General features: G+C 40.7%; 1 pseudogene; it reads left to right on the plus strand.

Annotated features, from left to right (window-relative positions):
- Positions 1 to 206: 206 nt before the first annotated feature.
- Positions 207 to 6,319, plus strand: LOC101689390 (annotated as a pseudogene).
- Positions 6,320 to 8,235: the final 1,916 nt, after the last annotated feature.

The raw sequence follows: 8,235 nt of genomic DNA on the forward strand, positions 1-8,235 counted from the left end.
AGTAGGCAGAAAGGCAGGCAGAGAGAGAGGAAGGGAAGCAGGTTTCCTGCTGAGCAGAGAGCCCCACGTGGGGCTCAATCCCAGGACCCTGGGAGCACAACCTGAGCAGGTCAGAGGCTTTAAACCACTGAGCCACCCAGGTGCCCCAGAAAGGGGATTCTGATGGTAGTGCCCGGATGGGGTAGAAGGAGGCATCTGGGCGAAAGATGACCATTTGGAAATTCACCTGTTTAAGTCGACCAGGTGAGAGCAGTGGAAGGCCTGATTAAGGCAAAGGCCATGGGGGAGAGAGGAGAGAACTCCTGTCTGATGTAGACACTGGATGCTTTGGATCGATGTTTTAAAATCATATTTGAAAAATGAACTAAATAGGTGTATGGTTTCCAAGCATGCAAAACACTGTCACCTTCATGATTTGATGTCAGTCATTCCCTAAACACTTTGAAGGAGGCAGAGAAATCATCTTATGATGCTATTTCATCTTATTTTATTCTTCACTTAATCCAAGGTTTCAAGATTATTTTCATAAAATTGAACAAAATACGTTCTTATTTTTTTCTCCATTCCTGTATTAATTTTGTTCTTGTATTTTCTTTTTTTCTTCCTTACTTTCTATTTTTAGGTGAAGTACAGTTGACATAGATTGTTATGTCAGCTTCAGGTGCACAACATTATGACGTGAGGATTCTATACATTACGCAATGCTTACCACAAGTGGAGCTACCATCTCACTCCATATAATGCTATTATACCACTGACTATATTCCCTATGCTGTACTTTTCATCCCTGTGCCTTAATTTACTATATAACTGAAAGTTAGTACCTATCATTTCCTTCACCTAAGTCTCCTGTCCCCTCCCTAATTCTCTCCCCTCTGGCAACTGCCAGTTTGTTCTCTGTATTTATGAATCTCTTTCTCTCTTTGTTGTTTGTTTGTCCATTTGTTTTATAGATGCCACTTATAACTAAAATCATGTTTGTTTTTCTCTGTCTAATTTGACTTAGCATAACAGCCTCTAGGTCCATGCATGTTGTCACAAATGGCAAGATTTCATTCTTTTTATGACGGAATAATATTCCATTGTGTGTATATGTGTGTGTGTATCTTCTATATCCATCAATCCACCAGTGAGCACTTAGGTTGCTCCCATATAATGATACTATTTTATAAAGAGATGCTCAGAAGAAACGGAAACCAAAAAAAAAAAAAAAAAAAAGAAGGTGGGATGTTGTCCAAACCATAGGACCTTCCTCCTGGACAGTGACCCTAAGAGATACAAACAGGAGCATGGATGCATGAGGATGAGGGAATGCGGAAGTGTCAGGAGAACAGAGAGACAATCACAGAGAAGGTGAGATCAACTTCCCCTGGTCTTCCTATCAATACACAACCATGTGTTTGTGTTTCTGACCTGTAAACAAGGAGAAGAAAACCTGCCTTGACTCCATTGTCCTTATATGCCACCATCCCAGTCCTCCAAAACACTGTCCAAACTTGCGGTCTCCAAAGCCTCTCTTTTCATTCTTCCTTGAGCCCATTCTAAAAGGGTTTTCCTCAACCCCCCTCCCTAACAATTCTTGTCAAAGTCATGAAAACTTCTCTCTATCTAAACTTAATGATTAATTCTCAGCCCTTGTGTCACCTCAACTACACTCAGCTTTGAACAGAGCTGACCACTCCCATCCTTGGCTGCACTTTCTTCACCAGGCTCACAGGATGCCCACTGTCTTGGTTTCCTCCTGCCTTTTTGATTCCTCCTCCCCTGTCTCTCATGGGTTCTTCTTCTACCCACAACTCCATGTGAGAGTGACCCAGGGCTCCGACAGGGGTCATCTTTTCTAGTGATGCTCACTTCCTGGGCGATCTCAATCACTCACTGGGCTTTAAATTTCTTCTGTTTGCCAAAGACTGACAAATTTAAACCTTTCTACCTTTAATCTCGGTCTCTCACCTGAAGTTCAGACCCATATATTCAGCTTCCCACTCAACACCACTTCATTTTTCTAAGTAAATATCCCAAACTCAATGTATCAAAAACTAAAATTCTAATATCGACACTCCTCCAAAAATGTTTTTCACTCTCAGATATCCCTACTCTTCCAGCTGCTCAGCAAGATTTCCAGGAGCCATCTTTGGCTTTTCTCGCTTACGTCACACCTGATCTAGCATCTGTTTCTGTGTGATCTACCTTCAAAATGCATCTATAATCTAACCACTGCCCACCAGTCCCCCTGATATTACCCTATTCTAAGCATCCATCATTTCATCCCCAGATGACTGCATGTTACAAGTTGAACTCCACTCCTGACACACACAAAAAAGTTAAAGTCCTAACCCCCAGTACCTCTGAATGTGACTTTATTTGGAAATAGGGTCATTGTAGGTGTAATCAAGTTAAGAAAAAGCCATTCAGGAGGGAGCTTAATTTGATAGGATTAGACAGACATACCCAGAGAGAAGGTAACATGGAGACACATAGAGAGGACAGCCATGTGAAAATGGAGGTAGAGATGGCGTCACACATCCACAAGCCACAGACCTGGAGCTACCAGATGCTGGAAGACACACAAAGGATCCTACCCTAGTGGCTACATACAGAATATGATCCAGCCAGCAGCTTGATTTTAGACCTCCAGCATTCTGACCTGTGGGAGAAGAAAGTATCTGTTGTGTTAAGCCAGCCAGTTTGTGATGTTTTGTTACAGCAGTTCTAGGAAACAAATACACTGCAACAGCCTCCCAACTGTTCTCCCTGCTTCCACTCTTATCCTAAATTTATTCCCAACAGAACAGTGCAAATAATCCTCTGAATATAAATCATACCCTGTCATGTCTCTACTCAAAGCCCTCACCTGGCTTTCTACCTTACTCAGAAGACAATCAAAGTCCTCATAATGTAATGATCTATGAGGCTCCACACGTCCCCATTACCTATGACCTCACCTTTTACTACTGTCTCTCTCCTGTACTCCCATCCGGCCACCTTCCTGTTCTTCAAACATGTCAGGCATGTTCACATGTTAGCATCTGTGCTCTAGCAGTTTCCTGGAAGACGATTTCCCAGATATTCACATCCTTCAAACCTTGGCATCAATGTCAAGGACACTTTTAGTCTCTCCTAAAAATCTCCCCCACCCCCTGACACCCCAACCATCCTCATTAATACTGTAGTCTTCTCTGCCCTCATAAATCCTAATTTCCTTCATCCTGATCTGCCTCTTTGTTTACGCCATAGCCCTTACTGTCTCCTATCATACTTTATAATTTTCTTATCTACTTTTTTCATCTTTATTGTCTACCTCAACCCACTAGAATATAAGTTTCAAGAGGCAGATGTTTTTGTTGCTTTTTTTCATTGTTTTGTCCTAAGCATCTCAAACAGTACATAGCACATATTGGAATTTAATAATTATTGGTTGAAGTATCAAATTTTTGCTTTATCATTTTTCCTAGAGATAGTCCTAGGTTAAACATTGACTGAAACAGTGGTGTGCATGTGTGTGAGCATGTTAGCGTGTGTGTGTGTGTGTGTGTGTGTGTTGAGGAAGGGATGCAAGTTGGAATTGGGTTTAAATCCCAATCCTGCAATTTCCAATGGGAAATTAAGTGGGGGCACATCAAATGCTTCAATTCCATCATCGTAGAACAAACCCAATTTAATATATATTCCAATATAATAAAATAATTCTTACATCGCAGAGTTGGAAAGAATAAATTTGAAAATATATTCAAGTGTTCTGGTACACTAGAAAATACTCTAAGAATACTTCAATTAGTAGCATTTTGTGTGTTCTGTTTTTTTTTTTTTCCTTTGTAGTTCTATTTTTTGTCAACATTCTCTGATTAACTTAGGAATTCAGTTCACCAGGAAGACATGGTATGGGAGAAATGGCATCTGGTTTAGCACTGGACCCTTGTTTTGGCTTGTGGACAGCAGTATATAAAGCCTCTTGCCATAAGGGAGGGCTTTCAGGTGTCCGCAGGGCAAGCTAGCTAACTAGACAATATCATATTGGCCTGGGCTTCCTCTGGCTTTACCTCTGACGTGCACAGCACAATTATCTTTATCCTTCTATTTTTTTATAGCCCTTTTGACTCACTGGAAATGTACCTAAGCCAACTATCTCTCCTTGTGCTTTTTACTGAGCTCCAAATTCAGATGTTCAGTCTAAAGAAATCTTGGCTGAGGTGAAAAATTCCTTTAAACTCATGTGTTCTGAACATTAACTTGCTCAACGATATTCTTGCCAGCCAAAGGAGAAAGTCATACTGATAAGGAAGAGCAGGACCAAAGAGCTCCAAACCCAGAGTTACAATTCTGATACAGTGCTCTTCCCAACGAGGTATGAAAACCTCAGATAATTTGTCCTCTTAACTTAGGTATCTTTGATCTTATTTGTAAGTGGAGGAAGAAAGCTATGTTTATTTTCTCTAAACCTTGAGATTGCCATGCTGACGGTAAAATCCGTCTTTGGATTTAGAGTCCTGGCAGAGTCCACACGTATGGGGTTCAGGGATATGGGGGGAGCAGGAAGAACTGCAAGAGCATGGTATGGGCAAGCAGCTCGAGTGACCATCCAGCTCTGAGCTGGATGACGTCCTGCTCTAAAAGGTAGTTCCTTCTTTTGCAAAACAGAAAAATAACACCCACCCCATTACATAAGGTTTAAATCATGTCATACACATGCCATATTCGCTATAGGGCTTTAACACATAACAGAAGCCTCCTGAATGGTAGCAATTATTATAACTGAAATAACCTGGAAGTCACATTTGTAATCACCATTCACCAAAAGAGCCATTTTAACTAGAGAGATAAAGTAGTTGGACTTTTTTTTTTTTTTTTTAAAGAAATGAGTCTTGTACTAGGCCTGAAGTTTGTATAGAATTTTCACAATTAGAGGTGGACACAGCTATGTGAGGGGATTTTGTCTTCTGCCATGCTGTGGAGCAAAGCTTGTTCCACTCCCATTCAGCTGTGCAGGTTGAATTGACCAAAGCAATAGTTATAGAGAAACCTAGTCCCCTGTGGGTGGGGCAGGAACTTGTGAGGAAGTATTATACATCGCTAAACCAGGCCCCAGACATGCCTCGCAGATTTTATGGAAAGAACTCTTCTTATGTCCGTGGGGGGTTGGATTCAAATGGAAAGTCAGCAGATGCAGTTTATGGACAGAAAGAAATTCATAAGAAAATGATGTCACAAAACTTTCCCAATTGTCACACTAAGAGGTGTAATCCTCATGCCATCTCAGAATGATGGTGTCCAGGTAATGGGGTTGCTCTCTAATAACAACCAGCTTTTTAGGAGATTCATGAAGACATTTGCCCTTGGTCCTAAGGGCTCTGTTGCAAATAAGTTCTACATTCATATCTCCAGATACCAAGATGAGGTCTTTGATGGCTTTGTCACTGAGCCTCAGGAGAAATCTGAGGAAGAGGGAGAGAAACCTGAAGAAAGACAGAAGACACCTGAGGTCGTACTTGATGATTCTGGAACTTTCTATGATCAGACTGTCAGCAATGACTTGGAAGAACATTTAGAGGAACCTGTTGCTGAGCCAGAACCAGAGCAAGAACCTATCTTTGAAATCCAACAGGAAAATCTGAGCCAGTATTAGAAGAAACTACTCCTGAGGATACGCAGAAGAGTTCTTCCCCAACACCTATGAACATAGATCAGACCATACAGGAAAACTTAAGGACATTTTCTTGGGAATTGGTGACCTTCCATCCAATGGAGCTATTCCAGTTACTGGGATACCACTTCATGTTGTTCAAGTACCAGCTTCATAGTCTTGAATGGAGTCTAAGTCTGAACCTCAAATTCCACTGCTGAGGCCTCAGAAGGATCAAAGAATGTGAGAACAACAAGCTAATATTCCTCCCCAGAGGGGCCCTAGACCCATCCATGAGGCCGGTAGACAAGGTGATGCTGAACACCAAAGAATAGTAAAACACCCTGATAGTCACCAACCTGCCCTGTGGGTGGACAAATTGAAACTTCAAGATTATTTTTTCAAAGTTATAGGAATGTGGTAGGACTCTGCATTAACAGTGGCAGGAAATTACCCAGCTTGGGGTTTGTTATATTCGATGATTATAAGCCCCTTAGCCACAGGCCCATCATGTTCAAAGGTGAGTTCCATCTGAATGTGGAAGAGAAGACCTAGGAAGAAGACCATCAAAACAACTGCCAGTGAGGACATAGAGGCCCTGGAGGTTGGCTGGATGATGGACTGAGCAGCCCTCTCCATGGAGGCATGGTGCAGAAACCAGGATTTGGAGTGGGAAGGGCAATTGTTCCAAGGCAGTGAATTGCTCCTCGCTGGTCTTCAGGCAGCAGTACACCTCTTCCAGCTTCTGCAGAATGGTGAATTTCTTACACCAACGTTTGGTGTCCTAGATTCTGATCCTGGTCTACAATAAAATGCTTAAGATTGTACAGTTTTACTTTTGGTGTTAATGATATATGCTCCCTCTCTCTCCCTTCCTTCTCCTCACCTTTTAGTCCTTCACTTCCAATTTTGTGCAATGATATTTGAGGAAAAACAGATTTTTAAATATTGAAGGACTGAATTTCCTTGCTTCACTTTAGCATATTCAGACTGGAAGGGGTTTTTTTTTTGTTTGTGTTTTGTGTTGTGTTGTTTTGTTTTTTTAACAGCCATTTCCCAAAGGAATGTGTCTTGCTTTTTACTTACATTTGGTATGCTTCATTCACTTGAATATTTCTATTTTCTATGTGATTCAAAAGTCTGTGAGAAACACAAGATTTGATAAACATCTTCACACCAGGAAAGAAGAATTTTCACAAGTAGAAAGAAAGAATAATGGCCCTTTATGTGAGAGAATGATCAAGAACAATGCTGAGAAGGTAAAAAGTAGCATAGGGTCTTTCGGAACGAAAAGTACAAAATCAAATGATTTGGTGGCAAATGATAGACTCATTAGAAAATAATCAGATAGTGAGGTTGATATTTGTTGCTATTGCCCATCCAGCTGCCATCTGCACCCCTTAGTCAAGTCAAAGAACCCTCCTTGTTTGTGAAAAATCCATCTCATGCTACTCAGAAAGGAATGACACCCCCCTCCAATTACACAGGAATTACCTAGTACAAAAATGAGCAATCAACTATTACAAAACACCTAAAGAAACTAAAATCATTGAAGAGACAAAATGTTCCTCAAATTGAGGAACTAAATACTTAAAGAGGCAGAATAAATAAAACAAGACAAAGCCATCATCAGAAGAAAGGTAACTATCTTCAGAGAGCTTTGGCAGGATTTTATATTCATAACAAATCAACTTCAAAGAAATTGGAGATTAATAGTTTAAAAAGGAAAGAAGGCTAAGTAGAGTTAAAGAGGGGAGTTAGCAGATTAGATCATTAAGTGAGAAATGTTTTAAAACACAATACTAGAGATGGAACAGATGACATAAAAGTGGGGATATCAATCACATGAGGCAAATTCGAATGGAGCTTTAGAAAGAATTTCTACTGGGTTTAGACTGTTGGAAAGAATGAAATCCAGAGCTGTCCACTGTTGTATGAAAGATAAAGCCAAGCAAATAAAGGGAGAACTGAGCAACAAGGAAGGCTAACGCTAGAATTCCACTTCTGGCCATGTTGGAGAAAGAAGGACTGGACTTATCCTTCACACAATACAATAGCAAATGGGACAGAATATATGAAATAGCAGTCTTGAGACACTGGAGAGTAGGCAAAGCAGATCTTGTATCTCTACGAGACAGAAGACCAACTAGAGGATTTTCCAGATTGCCACACAGAAAGGAGAAACCCAAACAAAGAGCCAGAGATGAGAGTCCAAGGAGGCCAAGTCAATGAGATGTGATGGAATGGAATCTCCAAAAGAAGAAAGATGCATGGAAAGAGATCTTGGTAGAAAAATCCCCTTGAAACTTTGGATAAGTACTGATCTATGTATGAGTGAAAGGAAACTTCCCAAGATTAAGAAAAAGACAATGAAAAAGTACAGCTGGACAATTTCCACACCTTATATAGGGCAGGGATTCATTCATGTCCTCAAAAGCAGAGTTAAATGACCTCACAATACAAGCGGCCTCAGGCAAAGCCCTCAGAAGATTGTGGCTTCAGTCATGATGTGAAATTCTCCCTAGATCAAAGGCAACTCTGGGCATGCCTTAACAAAAATTAAAAGTAACTTCAACAACAACAAAAAAAAGTAACTTCAAAATGATTCAACTGAT

The sequence above is a fragment of the Mustela putorius genome, unplaced genomic scaffold (assembly GCF_011764305.1).
Source record: "Mustela putorius furo isolate JIRA1106 unplaced genomic scaffold, ASM1176430v1.1 tig00000508_pilon_pilon_pilon, whole genome shotgun sequence".
NCBI classification, from domain to species: domain Eukaryota; kingdom Metazoa; phylum Chordata; class Mammalia; order Carnivora; family Mustelidae; genus Mustela; species Mustela putorius.